The sequence below is a fragment of the Notechis scutatus genome, chromosome 4 (assembly GCF_049901735.1).
Source record: "Notechis scutatus isolate UNSWTSFEM ecotype Mainland chromosome 4, rNotScu1.2, whole genome shotgun sequence".
In the NCBI taxonomy this organism is placed as follows: Eukaryota; Metazoa; Chordata; class Lepidosauria; order Squamata; family Elapidae; genus Notechis; species Notechis scutatus.
The window spans coordinates 36,496,519-36,516,623 of NC_142012.1; the positions used below are offsets into that span (position 1 = coordinate 36,496,519).

General features: G+C 36.2%; 1 long non-coding RNA gene across 4 annotated transcripts in view; it reads right to left on the bottom strand.

The window, feature by feature from the left end:
* LOC148130701 (uncharacterized) overlaps window positions 1-20,105 on the bottom strand; it is a 70,728-nt gene that overhangs the window by 17,186 nt on the left and 33,437 nt on the right. The window contains exon 5 of one of the 4 annotated variants that reach the window (XR_015749606.1): window positions 13,308-14,213. The exons of the other annotated variants lie outside the window; for them this stretch is intronic. This is a non-coding gene — a long non-coding RNA (uncharacterized LOC148130701). Of the gene's footprint in view, window positions 1-13,307; window positions 14,214-20,105 lie in introns of those variants that run through there. 4 annotated transcript variants of the gene reach the window in all.

The following is a 20,105-nucleotide window of genomic DNA, read 5'->3' on the forward strand; positions in this document are numbered from 1 at the left end:
TTAAAACTGGAATAGGTATGTTCATATCACACATTAGCCCATATTCAACTTGACCCTGCTTCTGTTTTAAAATACTTAAAATATATGTTGGAATGTTAGTTGATGTCTATGCATTTCTATTCAATGTATGTTCTTCTGAACCTGTTAACCTGTTCAAGGTAAATATACATGGAATGTATACTGAAATTTATTTGTTATTTTTACCATTTTCCCTGACTACCAAACTAGACAGGAAATATTGAACATTATTTAGGTTACACTATCATTGGATTAAGATTAAATATACGACTGCAAAGTGCACTATTGTAGTAGTAAAAAATTGGAACTTTATCTGCATAGTAAATTATTGCATGATATGTGAGATCAGTGGATGACACAATGGTTCCCAAATTATATTTAAATGTCAAGAGGGATAAAACTATGAATGCTTGAAGATTGCTAAAAATCGTAATAATTGGAGTTCAGTTGGAATACACTCCACAATATAAAGAAAGGGTCAGTCAAGTCTAGAAAGAGGTCAGCATGGGTCTCTGATAGTGTCCTGGAAGTTTTAATAATTAAGAAGTCTTCTTTCATAAAATGAATAGACATGTGCTAATCAAAACAAAAGGAATGCAAATTCTTAGTGTAGTTTAAATGAAATCAATGGAGGAGAAGGAAGAGGAGGAGGAGGAGGAGGAGGAAGAGTCTCCATGCCAGTCAACAACACAGAAGCATCTTATTTGAAAATTCCTGGATGAGGATTAGCCTTAGTCTGATTGGGAGCACAGTACTTATATCCTAGTATATAGTCTTACCTCCAGATATAAAGTTGATTATTAAGACTATGTAAATGTCGGGGTCATTAATGACTATGTAACTGTCGGGCTCATTTATGAGATTTTGCATGACCATTTATACAAGGGAGTCTTAGTATATTTAGATGATATCCTAATTTATTCTAAAGATATGGTTGCTCATGTTCAATTTGTGAGGCAGGTGCTGGAAAAACTGTTAAAAGCACAGTTATATGTAAAATTGTCTAAATGTGAGTTTCATTGTAGTCGGTTAGATTATTTAGGGTATAGGATTTCTGGAAATGGTATAGAAATGGACCTCCAAAAGTGAACTTGGTAGTAGAATGGCAAACTCCAGCCACTCATAAGCAATTACAGAGTTTTTGGGGGTTTGCAAATTTTTATCGCCAATTTATTCCATCATTTGCAACAATCGCATTACCACTGACAGAGCTACTAAAAATGAAGCAATTACCACAAACCAAGTGTAAACCAGGAAGTCCAATTGACTGGTCAGATAAACGTCAACAGGCTTTTGAAAATTTGAAACAATTGTTCGCCCAGGACTGGTATTGAAGCCCCCCCGATCCTGATCTTCCTTTTGTGATTCAGGCAGATGCTAGTGGTGTGGCAGTGGGAGCTGTACTATTACAACACAATGATCAGGGGGCACTACAGCCATATGCTTACACATCTAAAAGTTCAGTTCTATTAAAAGAAACTGGGCTATCTGGGAGAAGGAGGCATTTGCAGTTCATTGGACTTTAACAACCTGGAGGTGTTTGTTGGAGGGGACTCAAGTCCCTTTTGAGTTGTGGACTGACCACAGAAATCTTGAGGCACTACAGTTGCTCCGGAAATTGTCCCCTAAACAGGTACGTTGGGCATTATATTTCCATCATTTTAATTTTATATTGCAATATGTTCCTATGGGGAAAAACTTTATGGTAGATGCACTTTCAAGACTACCTCAATATAACAGTAGGATGAAAAAGGTGGTACAACCTCTCCTTCCAGCACAAGGTTCCATATATTCCTTGAGATCCCAACTGACAATGGATTTTTGCAAAGTGATACAGCATGACAAATGGCTGAAAGAGAATCCTACGTTGTGTGAAATTCAAAATGGCATGGCATGGAAGGGCACAAAACTATATATACCAAAAATACTATGGACCAGAGTCTTAAAACAGTGTCATGACACTAAGCCAGCTGGACACTATGGTTTTTTAAAAATGTTACACCTAGTAAAACATCAATTTTGGTAGCCATCTATGACAGCAGAAATAGAGGACTATATTAAAGGGTGTCATGTTTGTGCGACAATGAAAACCAGGCCAGGAAAGCCATTAGGGTTATTACAACCAGTATTGGATCCTCATCGTCCATGGCAGGATATCGGCATGGATTTTATTGCAGACCTACCTAATAGCTGGGTTTATACTGTCATTTGGACCATTATAGAACTGTTCTCCAAGCAGGCACATTTTATCCCCTATACTGGTCTTCCGTCGGCATGTAAATTGGCTGGTATGTTTATTAAACATGTTTATAGGGTACATGGGTACCACAACGGATTATATCTGACAGAGAGGTTTCAGTTCACTGCCCGATTTTGGAGAGAATTCCTAAATATTATTGGTTCATCGCAAAGACTAAGTATGGCATACCATCCCAGTACTAATGGGTCTGCGGTGAGAGCTAATGCAGCAATAGAACAATATTTAAGGTGTTATGCGTCATACCAGCAAACAGGCTGGGCTACATTAATCCCTTTTGCTGAAGTGGCATACAATAATGCAGCACACAGCAGCACAAAATATACTCAGGCAGGAATAGCTAACACCCAAGAAGATAGGCTCAAGATCCAGATGGATCTTGACAGACTAGAACACTGGGCCATATCTAATAAAATGAAATTCAATATAGAGAAAAGTAAAGCCCTACACTTAGGCAAGAAAAACCAAAAGTACACATATAGACTGGGTGAAACCAGGCTCAATAGCAGTAACTGTGAGAGGGATCTTGGAGTCTTAGTGGACAACCAGCTAAATATGAGCCAGCAATGTGCAGTAGCTGCCAAAAAAGCTAATGCAATCCTAAATTGTATTAACAGAGGGATACAGTTAAGATCAAGGGAAGTACTAATACCACTCTATAAAGCCTTAGTAAGATCACACCTAGAGTACTGCATCCAGTTGTGGTCACCACATTATAAAAAAGATGTTGAGACTCTAGAAAAAGTACAGAGAAGAGCAACCAGGAAGATGAGGGGGCTGGAGGCTAAAACATACAACAAACGGTTGCAGGAACTGGGCTTGGCTAGTCTAGTAAAGAGAAGGACCAGGAGAGACATGATAGTGGTCTTCCAATATTGGAGGGGCTGCCACAGGGAGGAAGGGGTCAGGCTATTTTCTAAAGCTCCTGTAGGCCAGACAAGGAATAATGGATGGAAACTGAACAAGGAGAGATTTAACCTGGAAACAAGGAGACACTTTCTGACAGTGAGAACAATCAACCAATGGAACAGCTTGCCCTCGGAAGTTGTGGGAGTGCTATCACTTGAGACTTTCAAGAAGAGATTGGACTGCCATTTGTCAGAAATGGTGTAGGGTCTCCCGCTTGGGCGGGGGGTTGGACTAGATGACCTACAAGGTCCCTTCCAACTCTGATTATCTGTAATCTGTACTCCTTTTAAAGTTGTATATGGCATGGACTTCATAGCTGTACCTGAATTACCTGAGAAGACAAGCAATCCTGAGACTGCTACTACCTGGTCTACCAAGATTATGGAAACTTGGAAGAATGTACATGAGGCTAAACATAAAGCATTTAAAGCTTATAAAGCCCAAGCTGATAGAAAACGAAGTGATCACCCACCTTTTAATGTAGGGGATAGGGTATACATGTCCACCAAATACCTGAAATTGGGTGTCCCATGTAAGAAATTGGGCCCTAAATATATTGGACCATTTACCATAACTCAGGTGATTAATCCTGTTACGGTATAATTGAAGTGACAATTACTATTCAAGAGAGTCCATCCAGTATTCCATGTTAGTCTCACTAAACCAGGCAGAAGTAACCTTGATGAACATTTCCTGGTCCAGTGACAGATGATCACTATGAGATAGAGGCTATTCTTGATTCACAACTACATAGAGGAATACTACAATATCTGGTTAAATGTAAAGGATATCCTTTGGGGGAGGCATCATGGGTTAGCCACACAGATGTAAATGCACCACATCTCCACCAAAGGTTTCATAAATTATACCCTAGGAAGCCAAGGGGGGCTGTATAAAATGAGACTATAATGAATTCCTTGCATTCCTTGCTTCACAGGTGCGTCTGTGGGAGAGGGGGCTACCTGTCAGGCTCTGAGTTCGCTACAGAGCCCGTCAGCTCTGAACACACCTCACACAAGTTAGCTGGCAGTGGAGAATATCACCTTAGCTCTGCTGACACTGGATCTGTATTGCTGCTTGTGTCCTAGTGGATGGTGTTGAAGGTTGCTTTAGAATGACTCAGCAGAGCTGGGAGCTGCAGGATGGATTCTGAAACAACTGCGGGCTGAGGGATGGATCCTGAAACAACTTCGAAGCTGGAAATGGCTTTTTTTCAGGTATTGATGTAGTGTATATTGTTAGAGGGGGTTGGGGCACATATAGGTGGTAATTAAGTGTTCAGTTAAGACATGGTGAAGGTGGCACCAGGTGGGGATCAGTTAGTGAGGATCGGAATAGGTTAGGGATATAGACATGTTATAGGGTTAATAGCATTTAGAGATAATAGGTTAGGCATGGCCAGAACTAGAACTACTAGGCCTGGGTGTGTGTCTCGTGATAATGACAATAAGAGGAAAGAGAGCAAACTCAAACCCAATGCTAACCTTGCCTGGCTTTTAGCCATTTTTGCCTGATTAGAGTATTTGTTGTTTGCTGAATAAATCATCATTGTCATAAAGAGGAGCTGCAGTTTGGATTCATTTAAAGACAAATCTTCAATACTTAAGGACTGAGTGAGAGAAGCAATGAGTAGAATTGCTTGAATGTATCTTTCCTTGACTTCACCTAATTTTAACAACTTTGCTTTTGCTATGCTACCTCTTGAAAAGTCAGTTATGCTTGCCAGGTCTTATTTGAATTTCTAGTGCTCATATCTCCATGAAGATCTTATAAGAAAAAGAGAAAATAAAAAGGGTTTCTAGATTGCCAGCATGCAAGATTTATATGAGGATAATATAAAATAGCAATAAAGCAATAGTGAAATACAGTTCAGATCTGGAAACAGCCAGGGTAAAAATGACAGAAGCTTGGATTCCTGCTCTAAGACTGAGTAATACTGGCCTGCCAAACTAGACATAGCTTGCCAACCATGTAGAACAGCCTGTCAGTGCTTCATAGTCTTTCCTAATTTTGAAGTCCTAGTAGAATAGCAAAAATAGGCTGTAGTTTATAACTAAAGAAGTATATCAGTCATGGTAGGAATATACAACATATTTGTTTGGAGGATGGGGCTGTAGAGGAAGCTATCATTATGTTTCCTTTTCAGAAGAGCCTTGTAGCAAAATGGAACTTTTTGAGAAATTCCAGTGGTAATCCCAATTGTTTTACACTGCTGTCATGTAAGCTTGTGGAAGTCTACCAATATATAACAGGATTCATAAAATAATATATTGTTCATGTTTCTCAACTTGCAGTCAGTCCAGGTCTGCATACTTATTGAAAATAAATATAGCCCAGTAGCACAGCTGCATTTAGATCCATGTTTCTCAACTGTGGCAACTTTGGCCAGAATTCTGGAGTTAAAATCCATACCTCTTAAAGTCACTAAGGTTGAGAAATTCTGGTTTAGATTCTATAAAAGATATGTAGCACTGAATATCAGCAATAGGAATGATTATTGCTAATACATCTATTTAATTTCTTGTAGACATTTTAAGAGCTGACTTCAGTGCACTCCTCAAGAAATTTAAAAGATATAATTGTGTTATCAAATGATACAAACAACTTATTTTTCCATGAATAAGTCTAAAGAGCTCACTGAACCTAACTACATATATCCTCCCAGCAGCATTATGGCAAAAATAATTTAGTCATAGATGAATGAAGTTATGCAAGTAACTTGCTGTTTTTTTAATTAGCCTCACACAATCAAAAGGGAAATGAAAAAGAACCTGACCCATTTTCTTCAACTGAAAAATACAATTTTACTCTTGGCAAGTATCACATTACAGACGTTACACACCAGGCGTTCCAAACAGATGGTAATACCTCCTTATGTCTGCATTATAAGGGATTGCCAAGAATTCTTACTAATTCATTAATTATGTTTCTCAAACTATGTTTTGGCATCTTAAATGCAGCTAATTATGTGCAGATTCTAATTTTATTTTTTCTCTTATAATTAATTATTTCTTCATTATCTCTAGCCTTCCCCACCAGGAGTCCTTTCAGAAAACAGATGATGTCACTTTCCTAAAAGGCACCACATCTGGTTCTGATTCATTGAATGACTATCTATCTATCTATCTATCTATCTATCTATCTATCTATCTATCTATCTATCTATCTATCTATCTTTTATATTAAACAAATGTCTAACAAAGAAATTCAACTATTCTGTAATTTTGATTATTATAATGGTGTATATTACAATAAAGAACATGAAAATAGCAATCCCCAGCCTTCCAACATAAATAATACATTTCATATCATTCTTTCTTAGTGTCATCGTTATTTAATGTGCTAGATCAGAGTTCCCCAACATTGGGGGGCACTACACTTACTTCACCTGAAATGAATCAGTCAGTACCTGACAAGGAAGAAACAGTACAGTTCTGGGTGCAGATACAGGATAACTTAAATAAATATAATATGAATGCAGCTTGGTTAAAGGAGGTGGATGAGAATAAAAGAAGATGAAATGAAAGAATTTCTAATAACAGCAGAAATGGTGGAGAAAATGGAAAGGAAGATTAAGAATTAGTCAGCATCAGTGAAGATGAATTGCATGTTTTTGGTTGAAACATTTGACTAATCTATACCCACTTGTTCCCAAGCAGTTTAACAATATACTGCAAGGATGTGAAATTGAAGAATGGCTAACATCTAGTAAAAACCTACCTGATATTGAAAGATCAGAAAAAAAGTGCAGCACCAGGCAACTATAGGCCAATTACCTGCTTACCAACAATTTTCAAATTACTAACTGGTATGATAGCTGTTGTAGTCCAACAGCATGTAGTTGAAAATAATTTCCAGCTAGGCAGAAAGGAAACCGCCCAAACAACAGAACAAAAAAAGATCAACTTCTGATTAACAAGATGATTCTGGAAAACTGCAAGAGAAGGAAGACCAACTTGAATGTAGCATTGATTGATTATAGGAAGGCATTCAATTCCCTGCCATATAAACGAATAATCAAGTGCCTAGAAATAACAGGAGTCAGTAAAAAAACACCAGAAGCTTAGGGCAAAGATCAATGGAACAATGGAAGACATGGTTGCTGGTCAATGGTGATAGACTGAAAAAGGGTAACATCAGGAGAGGAATCTTCCAAGGAGACTCACTATTACCATCACTGTTTGTTATTAATAACTCAGGCCATGGATATCAAACATCAAAATCATATGCCATGCTATTCCATCTCCTTTATATGAATGATTTGAAGCTATATAGAAAAACACCATCTGAAATTGCTGCTCAATACTGTCCATACAGCCAAGATATTGCAATGGTGTTTGGATTGAACAAATGTGTAATACTTGCCATGAAATGGGAAAAAGAATGAAAACTGATGGAATCAAGATGCCCTATGGAAATAATATCAAGAGTCTGGTTGAAGATGATCACTATAAATACCTGGTTCATCCTTCAAGCTGACAACATCAAACACAATGAAGTCAAGGAAAAGATTAGAAATGAATACATCAAGAGAGTGAAAAAGATTTTAAAATACAAACTCAGTGGAGGAAATACGATCAATGCCATTAACAGCTGGGCAATTCTAGCCATTAGATGCACTGCTGGAATAATGGATTGGGCTCAGGCAGAACTGGATAGGAAGACCAAAAAATACTGGCGACGAATCATGCCCTTCATCCATGCATTAATGTTGACAGATTTTACCTACCAAGGAAATGGGTGGATATAGAATGTTGCAAGTACATCAGAAGGTTGAAGAAGAAAAAAGAGCTTTGGAAGAATATTTGAAAGACAGTGAAAAGATGCATTGAAGCTAATATACAGGTAGTTCTTAACTTACAACAGTTCATTTACAGATGATTCAAAGTTCCACATCATTGAAAAAGTGACTTATGACAATTTTTCACACTTATGACTGTTGCAGCATCCCCATGGTCATGTAATTAAAATTCAGACAGTTGGCAACTGGCTCACATTTATGATGATTACAGCATTTTGGGATCATATGACCACCTTTTGTGACCTTCTGACAAGCAAAGTCAATGGGTGAACAAGATTCATTTAACAATAATGTATCTAACTTAATAACTGCCATGATTCACTTACACGTGGCAAGAAAGGTTGCAAAACTCATTTAATAGATGTGTTGCTTAGCAACATAAATTATGGTTTTAAGTCAAGGACTACCTGTACCAGGAAAGCAGGGGTGGGATTCAAACTTTTTAACAACTGGTTCTGTGGGTGTGGCTTAGTTGGTGGGCATGGCTTGGTGTCATGTGACTGGGTGGATGTGGCTTGGTGGTCATGTTATTGGCTGGACTTGGCCAACTCAATATCACTCACATAGAGGCACACATCTCCTTGCTTGGCCTCTCATGACTGTGAGGATGCTGCAACAGTCATAAGTGTGAAAAATGGTCATAAGTCACTTTTTTCAGTGCCATTGTAACTTTGAATGGTCACTCCACACAAGCAAAGTGACCAGCAAAGGAGGAAAAAAAACCTCCAGAGAAGTTCCAGAGACAGGAAGTCTAGTCCTGCCACGAATGTAATAAGGGTTAAAGGAGAGGCAGTTTCTGTAAGCAACACCAGAATGTTTCCTTCCTGCCTTCCTTACAGGATTAGGTCAGTAATTTCTTCTAACAACTGGTTCTCCAAACTGCTTAGAATGTTAACAACCGGTTCTAGCGAATAGGTGCGAACCGGTAGAATCCCACCCCTGCAGGAAGGCAAAACGAATACTGGAGGGACCAAACTGGCCTACAAGAAAGATCAAATGAAGAAAAAGGAGGCATGGGATGACAAAGCATTATATGGCAAGTATATTAAAAAAATAGCAGAGTAAGCAGATAATAACAGGACCCAGCAATGCTTAGAGGAGGAAAGTTGAAGAAAGAGGGGCTAATTGTGGCTGCACAAAACCATGCATACAAATCCAGAATTGAGAAGACATCAAGAGATAACAAGTTCTGCCTATGCAAAGAAGCTGAAGAAACAGTAGACCACCTGGTTAGCTACTGCAAGAAGATCTCCCAGACTGTCTACAAGCAATGGCATGACAAAGTAGCAACATAGTGCACTAGAAGATGCAAGAAATATCAATTGCCTGCAAGCAAGAACTGTTTGGACCATAAAGTAGACAAAATCATAGATAATGAAGAAGCTAATTTGCTCTGGGACTTTAGAATTCAGACAGCCAGGCATCTATTGTGTAACACCTCAGATTTAACAATTAACAAGAAAGACAAAAAAGTCTGGCTAGTGGACAGGGCACAATCTGGAAACAGCAGAATAGAGGGGAAGGAACTGGAGAAGATAAAAAATACCAAGAACTGCAAATAGAAATAAAATGACTCTGTCAAAGCTCCGAACACTACATTATGCTACAGTATTGTGGACAGATCAAAATTGCATGATTTCTGTCCACCAGTATGCATCTCATTGTAAGGAAATATACATAGGTGTCAGCAAGTAACATTTTATGAAGATAATTCTGAAGCTGATTCTGTGCCTAGTGCTGACATTATTATTAAGGGCTTATTATGATTACTGCAAGATTCCTAGTATGATTTGATTGCTTATTGTACCCTATGACTATTATTAAGTGTTGTACCTTATGATTCTTGACTCTTGACGAATGTATCTTTTCTTTTATATATACTGAGAGCATTTGCCCCAAGACAAATTCCTTGTGTGTCCAATCACACGTGGCCAATAAAGAATTCTATTCTATTCTTTAAAAAAAAGATACTACAGTGTTTGTATTTACTATAGCCCAGGAAGGCCTCAGCAGTCCTTTTTAAGGGATATGTGCTCTTGAAGTCTTTCTGCTTCACCCTCAGCTCTCTTCAGATGTAAACCAAAGGCATATTCAGTTATTCTGTTGTAGAAAGCAGTGGTTTCATTATTTCCATACAAAATTTGCACTCCAACTCACCTTCATGATATGCTTAGAAATGACATGGTCAGGGGCAGCAATCCATCCAACTCAGATTGGCTGCCTAAGTGAGTTTCCTTTCCTTCATATGCTTTCTGGGCACTTTAATTCTACTGCCATTTTATCATCTTGGTGGCTAAAGAGGCAACACAATTTAAAGGAGGTTTGGTCCTACTAATTGTAGCACTGCATGCTCTCCCCTCATCCTTTGTTTCCCCATCAGTCATTTAGTGTGATTCCCTATTTGAAATGGCAGATGACAAACCAGCAAGTTCTGCCCAGACCTTTATGAGAAGCCTGACATGCACGCTTAGAATGAAAAAGATGTTGCTTCCAAGCACCAGGATTTCTTTTGAAAATCAGAAAATACTGTATGTGAGATTGCTCCCGGCTGGCCAAAGTGTTCAGCAATCTGATCTGGAATGGGGAAGAAGGATTGCTATGGTTGAAGTATTGGCAGTCAGAAACCTTGCTAACTACTGTGGTAGTAAGACACATGGGGAAAGATGGTGAGAGAAAAGTGAAAAAGCAGGAAACACAATTTTTCTCTCTCCAAAACCTGCCTGTCCCTCCCCTCAGCGCTATCAATCTCAAAGGAAATTGATAGTTCTTTCAAATGTGGTACAGTGGCATGCAGAGTGATGGATCAATAAACAAATTAATTGGCCCGGGAAAGGATGTCACTGGCTGTACCCAGATAACGAGAACTGTTTATGGTAAAGAAAGAAGAGAAATGGAATGCAGAAAAAAAAAAATCCCAAGCTCTTATCCTCACTAATGAACTCAATTCCTACAGGACCTAACTTTTCTTTTTTCCTTTTCCTTTTTTTGGGAGGATGGGGGTATGTTTACTGTTTTCCCAGTGAAGGTTTGGTTAAAAAAATAAGGGAGGGGGGAAAGCTTCCTTGGAGGTAAAAATAAGTGCCTTGAATAAAACCAGGGGAAGCAACAAATCTTTTGAAACTCTCTCAGAGTAAACAGAAAGAAAATATCGTGGTGGAGATAATAGGAAAGGAGGCCAGAGAAATTATCCTAAAGAAATTAAGACCTTGCACATTTTTCCACTATTGTTTCTTTATCCTACGCTTTTCTTTAAGGTTGTAGTTGTGTTTTTGCTTCCACCTGCCTATGCCCTGTCAAGGAATCTTAATATCAAAAGAGCTAATTCCAATGCAACTACATACACCCACACACACATACACACCAGTTTGATTGACTTCTCTGTGAGTTCCCCAAACTCCAATCTGCCACACATTCTGGGAGAAATTAGGAATTATTTTCCTCATTGACAGGCCACACTGAGTATTAGGAAAAAGAGTGGCAGGGAATCCACCAACTGCTGCTCTGAAACTGTCTCACATTTCAGTGAGACATAACATCCAGTTTCACTGCTGAAGCACAGTAAAGCTCAGGCACGGGCAGAATAATTTATATCAGCATATTTTTCTGCCAACAAAAGCATAGGAAGAAAGCACCTTGAAGTGACTATCTGGATGAACCCATAGCCTCTGACTTTGGAAATGTGTGCTTGAAGTAAATCCTCTTGAGTTCACAGTAGGTCTTACTGCCAAGAGGTTTTGCATAAGACTGCAGCTTAAACTGAATCATTCTTATTCATTTGAACTTTTAACACTAAGTAGCTGTATTTCTTTATTGGTACTTTTGCTGCTTTTCTTACAAAAATATTCTACTCTTTTTGATATGTACTATTGCAGCAAATGCTTTTAAGTTAAGTGTTGTTGAACTGTTTTGCTGATTTTTTAAAAATCTGGCTTCTTTACTGTCTTGTTAAGGATTAATAGTGTTCATACTAATCAATAAACTGATTGTTAATACCAGGCAGATCTGTGCTAGAAAAGATATAGATAAAGTCTTCTAGAACAGAGTAGAGAAGGATAATGTCATAGAGTTATGATGCTTTATTTTGCTTCATGAAGCATTTATGGCTGTGGACAAAGTTGAAAGAGAATCCCACTAAGATTGCTGGACTTATTCCTTTATAGAAAGTGGTTTGCTGGAGGAGAGCTGACAGCTGGAAGGTAACAATGAAAATTTGGAGCTATGAATCATAACATTCATAGTTGAGTATTTTTGTGGAAAAGAACAAAAGCCAGGTTACACCATGTGCTCCCCAAAAAGCATGAGAGCCAACTTCTGTAATTGAAAAGAGGATTTCTCCAAAGGAATGTAAAAATACAGATGTTTGGCTCTGCTGAAACTTCATTTGGCCTTGTATTAAAATATGGTGTTAATCAAGAGTGTCTTATAAATGGAGATGAGTGCTGCAGTTGCCTCTTGAGCCTGCCAAATGGTGGCCAGACATTAAAGACGTCTTAACCAATTAGCAGAGTTCCCTGTCTGGAGGGTGTGGCTGGACTTTAGCCCCACACCTCTTCAGCCAAGATTCAAGAGGAAACCCTCATGGTTCAAAGGCATAACTTTTACCAAAAAAGCCAGGAAAGATTCTCCCTCTGGCTGAACCTGTCGGAAATGTGCTAAGTTTGCCACAGCTGCATCTCTTTCCTGCATTTCTGTGGTGGTTGTTAGTGTTCTCCATAAGGAGTGGGAGAGAAAATGTGCACGTAAATATGTGTCGTATTTGGCAACTGGTTTAGCAGAGCAGTAGACTGTAGGGAATGTCTGTTTGTTTCCACTAAATAATTTGCCAGAGTGTTTAAGGAATATTCCTCCAAAGTTTCAGTTTAAAAGACATATTATATAAATTAGGGTGCATTAAAAAAAACAATATGGTGTTGCTTTTATTAGTTATCCATTGATGAAAAGAACAAAAATTATTGGGCATGAGAGTTCCCATACATAGAACCATTCAACTATTTCCTCATAACAAATTATTATCAGTTCTGATCAAACAAATAGATTTTCCAGGGAGTTTTAGAATAGTGACTTTCAATATATTCTTACGCCTTTTCTTCACTATTTTACTTATCAGACATTTGCCAACGGATGTCTGATAAGAGAGCTGGAAAATGAGCCCTAGTCTTCAATAAGAATTTTCTTAGACTGAATAATCCAATTTAAATGTTTTATAACACTGTAAATTACATTGCAGCTTACTGAAAAATTTAATCAGACTCTTTGTCAGTAAAAATACAAGTTGTTGTGATGTCATAGAATGTTTCCTTCACTAACTGCTGACTCACAAATGGCCACCCTAGGTCTGAAAGAGGAATTTAGACATGTTTATATTTAAGAATGAAGCAAACTTAGGAAAGCAAAGCAACAAAGAAGATTGAAACAAAAAGAAGAATGAATGCTGCATGCTATACAAAGCCCTATTTTTATGGCCTTCAGAATCTTCTTCTTCTTCTTCCTAGTGTATTCCTGCAGATGCAGGGTCCCTTTTTCAGATCATTGAAAGCCACTTTGTGCGGCCATCTGTGTCTCCGGGACATAGCCCATGGCTTGCATGTCTTTGTTGATGATGTCTTGCAGTGGTGGGATTCATTTTTTTTTTACTACTGATTCTGTGGGTGTGGTTTGGTGGGCGTGGCAGCGAAAGGATACTGTAAAATTTCCAGTCAGAGGTGGTATTTGCCGGTTTTCCGAACTACTCAAAATTTCCACTACCGGTTCTCCAGGACTGGTCAGAACCAGCTGAATACCATCTCTGGTGTCTTGCCATCTCTGTCATGGGTGCCCACAAGGTTGCCGGCCATTGACTTCTAGTTGGTAGGCTGTTTTGGCAATGATGGAAGGTGCTGCTATTTGTGGCTGCGTCCAATCAGTGTTCCTATGTTGAGAGTTGCAATGATCAGTGATTTTGGCTTTTTTTTTGAGCTAGCTTCTTTCACTGGTCCTGCTCCTGGACTGGTAACCCTTGTCATGTTGGTTGGGTGGGATGCCCTAGTGGCTTTGATCTATTTGCTGCATCACAATTTTCGACCGGCTGTTGCTTGGGCCTGGCATTGGGGTATATGATCGGAAATGATTGGTTGTATCCAGTGGCACGATGAGGAGGAATGGACTGTTACCACTATGGCCTTCAGAATCCTTTTCCAAATTTCATCATTGAAATTCAACAGTGAATGTTGCAGTTTAATTATTTAATACCTGCAAATAGGATGCACAAGATAATGGAAAAACATTATGGAATTAAGTATGTAAAAGCATGATGTCTGGATCAGAGGGATCCACAGGAAGAATCAATTGGTTCTAATTATCTGATTATGCTTGTCACTTTGATGCTGTTGAGTACTCACCACGCATGGAGGCCTTAGCTGGATGGCCATATATTGGCCACCCATGCTCAACTACTTATCCCACAGTTAAATATTTGGCTGGATGTTTGTATAAACATGTATAAATGTGTGGCTGGGTGTGTGTATAAATGCTATGAATGTGAGCACTGAAAACCCCAGTACTGATAGTATAGAACTTATACAGTATTACTGATACATTTAGTTCTAACAGTGACTTGAGCAGCTGTGCCTTCCATGAACTGAAATATCTCATTATTCAATAAAGAAACAGTCTGGATGTCACCATTGCAGTACAGGATATACTTTCCTTCGATGAAGTCACATGCAATATTTCGATTCTTTTTTTAAAAAATCGTGTAAATGAACATTTTAAAAAAATGTTCTTTTCTTTCAAGTTTTTGATTTGACTTGCTACTCTTATAGAAGATACTATGTTGGAAATGATTTATAGTTTTATGAAATTATACTGATATTGACATAAATTTCATACAGTAAACCACCTTGAAAAGATTTAGATTTGAAGGAAATAAACTAGATAAATTAAACACTGTTTTGATGGTTGTATTCATAAACAGTGATAACAAGCCACTGATCTGGCAAGATCTTATTAATTAGGCTGTCTGTGTACTGTGTGCATGGATGTGTGCACATATGTGTACAATTAAAAACTAAACTACAAATGTCAAATGATCCATATGATTTCCCCTTACAATCCTTGATGTTTCCAAAATAGTATAACAAATGTTTTTTTTTTTGCATTGTTGCTTTCCAGGAACATCAGCACAGAGCCAATAGGATTAATTTGTGTTTATCCAACTCCCATCAGCTGCAAATATTCTTGCTACAGTGTCATACATTCTGGCTGAGATATTAATTTAAACAAATAGACTCCACATGCTAAGGAAACAGACTTCTACTATCATGACATAGGAATTTTGGGTTTAGAAATATCTGCTCTGCTGTGTAGCTTCTATCTGCATAATGCAATGTAGCAAAGGACTCTCAAGCGCTCCTTTCCTCTTTGAGATTAATGAAAATATATTATGCAGCTTGTTCAGAAAAAAAACTGTTAGTTTATTCAGTTCTGCAAAGAGAAGACCAAGTTGTTTCCTTAAGGGTTTACTTAATGTCTCATCCAAGTGGCATTGCAATCATAAGGCCAAAGGAACTATGTATATGTGAGAGATAAATTCATTGACTTTTAAAACTATATTATTACAGCTTACCATCATAAAAACTGGATATAAGCAACCTATTTATATTATATTATAGTATTTTCTCTTCTGTTTTTCTTCCCAACATTACAAATGGAATATTTAGCTAGCAAAGACATGGTGAATTTCTGTAAGTTTTGGAGAGCCAAAATCAAAAGTAAACATTGTACAGGTTTTCATAATCTGCACCTCTCAAACTATATTACAAAACCACCCTGAAAAAAATCCACTCTGAAAAAATGCAGTCTATTGCTGTATTTATTTTATTTTATTTTATTTTATTTTATTTTATTTTATTTTATTTTATTTTATTTTATTTTATTTTATTTTATTTTATTTTATTTTATTTTATTTTATTTTATTTTATTTTATTTTATTTATTTATTTATTTTAAAGTTTTATTGATTTTAACAACAAACCAAAAAACACATAAAACATAAAACATAACATAAAAACATCATCATCCTTCATAAATTTACAGACAGTGTATCGGTTGGTTTACCACTTCTTTTTGTGCATTCATTTCATAGTCATTATAATAATTATATTACATAATAACTCATATTATCAATCAACAATTATATATCCTAATATCATTATTAAACAATCATTTGACTATAATTTAACTAATTCATACTTAAGCGAGATAACTATAGTTTAGTTAATTTTTTTCCCAACAAATCATAAAATCATACCAAATCTATCTTAATAAAGTATTATAAAAGTATTATCAACCCCCCCCAAAAATGTATATTCATTATTTCCTAAATCTCTAAATATTTTATTATTATATTGTATTATCCAACCATTGATAAAAAAGATCCCAAACTTCATAAAATTGTTTATCTTCTTGTTCTCTAATTTCAAATGTCAATCTACTCATTTCTGCACATTCCAATATTTTCTTAATAACTTCTTCTGAAGGTATTTTCTCATTCTTCCAATTTTTAGCAAATACAATCCTAGCTGCTGTTAATACATTTACAATCAAATACTTTAAGTTTTTATTATATGTATCAGGTAAGATTCCCAATAAAAAAATCTCTGGTTTCAAATCTATATGTTTCTTTGTCATTTTTTCCAACCATATGCGAATTCTAGTCCAATATTTTCTAGCATCCTCACAAGTCCACCACATATGGTAGTATGAGCCAGGTATCTGTTGACATTTCCAGCACTTTTCAGATTTATTCTTGAACATTCTTGCTATTCTTGTCGGGGGAAAATGCCACCTGTAAAACATCTTATACAAATTTTCTTTATATGCTGTTGACATTGTCATTTTATAATTTTGAGACCACAATTTTTGCCATTTCTCTAAATCAATCCCATATCCAAAATTCTTCCCCCAAGCAATCATTGTTTCTTTAACCTGCTCTTCCTCTAATTTAATTTCCAACAAATAATTATATAATTTTTAATCACTTTTTCATCAGTACCTGTCAAAATCCTATCTAAATCAGTCAATTTATCATAGAATCCTTCCATTTTAGAATCTTTAAGATACCTTGAATGTATTTAGCATATGAAAACCAATTCATCTTTATGCCTTGTTCTTCTAAATTTTGCATCGTTTTAAGTTCACCCTTTTCATCTAATAATTCCCCATATCTAACTGTTTGTTCCTTCTTATAGGTTATAGGATAAGAAAAAGCTTCAATAGTTGATAACCAAACTGGGATTTTCAAATAACATTGTTTCTTAGTTTTCTCCCAATTCAACCATAACGATTCCCGTATATAATGCCTTCTAAAGTAACCCTGTGATTTAGTTCCCTTATACCATAAAAAAGCATGCCAACCCAATAATAAATCATGTCCTTCTAATGCCAACAATCTGGTCTTTCTTAACGTTATCCATTCTTTAGCCCACATTAAGTTTGCAGCTTGATAATACAACTCCCAATTAGGGAGGCCAAATCCTCCTCTAATTCTAGCATCCTGTAAAAGTTTTAATTTTATTCTCGCTTTCTTACCTTGCCATATATACTTCAACACAATTTTATTCAGTTCTTCAAAGTAATCCTTACCTAACCTAATTGGTATTGTTTGGAACAAATACAAAATTCTAGGTAAAATATTCATCTTAATTGTTGAAATTCTGCCTATCAATGACAATTGTAAGTTTTCCCATTTTTTCAAATCAGATGCTATCTGCTGTTTAAGTTTAATATAGTTATTATCTTTCAGTGTAGAACATCTTGACGTCAAATATATCCCCAAATATTTAACTTTGTTCGTAACTTGAATTTTCAATAAGTCTGCCAGGTCTTCTCTTTGTCTTAACAGCATGTTCTTTGTCAAAATCTTTGTTTTGTCTTTATTTTATTTTCAAGCCAGCCATCTCACCATATATCTCTATCTTTTCCAATAGTTTTAAAGCTGTCTCTAGAGGGTCTTCCAAGATAAAAACCAAGTCATCGGCAAAGGCTTGCAATTTAAATTCCTCCTTTTTAACTTTCATTCCTTTTATGTTTGTATCCTCCCTGATATTTCTATTTAGCACTTCCAAAGTCAATATAAATAACAAAGGAGATAATGGGCATCCTTGTCTTGTACCTTTTTTAATATTAATAGAGTCTGTAAATTCTCCATCTATCATTACTTTTGCCGTTTGCTTATAATATATGGCTTCTATTGCTTGGATAAATTTTCTAGCAAAGCCCATCTGTTCCAATAATAATAACATAAATCTCCAATTCACGTTATCAAATGCCTTTTGCGCATCTAAAAATATCAAAGCCATTTGTTTTTCAGGATGCGACTCATAATATTCCAATGTGTCCAGGATTACTCTCATATTATCTTTAATTTGTCTCTTTGGTAAAAATCCATTCTGATCAGAGTGAATAAAGTTGTTTAAGTATTTTTTAAGCCTCTCTGCCAAGATTGAAGCAAAGATTTTATAATCTGCATTCAATAAGGAAATAGGTCTATAGTTCTTAATTTGTAATGGGTCGACCCCTTCTTTTGGGATAAGTGTAATATAAGCTTCTGACCATGTTTTAGGTATTTTCTTGTTTATCATAACTTCATTCATAACTTCTAACAGTGAAGTGCTCAACGATTCTTGTAATGTTTTATAAAATTCTGCCGGGAGACCATCTGGTCCTGGTGCTTTTCCATTGTTCTGTCTGTTAAGTGCTTCAGTTAGTTCCATCATTGTTATAGCACTTTCTAACATTTTCCCAGTTTCATCAGATATCTTAGGTAGGTTAGCATTTTGTAAATACTGTTTAATTTTTCCTTCATCAAAATCCTCCTGTTTATATAGTTGTCCATAGAAATCTTGAATAATTGCCTTTTTCTCTTTATTACCATAACAAATTTGACCTTGATCGTCTATTAACTGTAATATTTTCCTTGATTCTTTCTCTTTTCTCAATTTATATGCTAGCCATCTACCTGGCCTATTTGCATCTTCAAAATAGTTCTGTTTAGCACTTCTAATTTTTTGTGCCAGTTCTTCTTTCTCTACTTGATCCATTTTATGCTTGATTATATCCATTTTAAGTTTAACATCTTTTTTCTGTGGCGTTTTCTGTAATTCTTTTTCAAGTTTTTTATGGTCATCTTCTAGAGCTTTAATCATTTGCCTCTTCTTAATGTTCTTTTTCTTTATATAGTCTATTATTAATCCTCTTGCATATGCCTTCATTGTATCCCAAACATTCTGTATTGAAGTATCTTCCTTTTTATTTTCTTTAAAGAAGAAAGCCAATTCTTTTTCCATCCATTGAGTAAAGTTTTTTTCTTTTAAAATAGCATTGTTTAATGTCCATCTAGATCTTCTTTTTTGTCCTTTCCATTTAACTGTCATTGGATTATGGTCTGCCCACGTACTTGTTTCAATATTTGTTTCTTGAATATTAGATAATAATTCTGTTGATGTCCAAATCATATCTATTCTGGACCATGATAAATGTCTATTGGAATAAAAAGTGTATTGTTGAATTTTAGCATTTCTTTCTCTCCATATATCTTTTAAGTTTAATTCATCTGTCATTTTAAAAAAGGATTTAGGGAGAGTTTTCCTATTTTGTCGTGTTGCTTTTGCTGTATAGTCCAGTTTATTGTCTACAATTCCATTGAAATCTCCCATCATAAGTATATTAACATAGTCCAGTCCAATTATTTTCATGTGTAAGTTTTTATAGAATTCTTCTTGTTTATCATTCGGGGCATAAATTGCAACCAAGAGCGTTTTTGTATTATTATCCACTATTTCAACCATTAATACTCTTCCATCTTCATCGGTATAAATCAGTTTTGCTGGAATGGTTTCTCTAATATACAAAACCACTCCTCTTTTCTTACAGTGAGTCAGAGAAGTAAATATTTTCCCTAATTTTAATCGTGCCAATAGTTGTTCATGTTGTTTTTAATGTGAACTTCTTGTAGACAAATTATATCAAATTTTAGCTTCTCTAATTTGCAAAAAGTTTTCCTTCTTTTGGTAGCTGAATTCAGTCCATTTATATTCATGGAAATCAATTTTTTTCCTCCATGGTTATACTTTATACTTAGGTC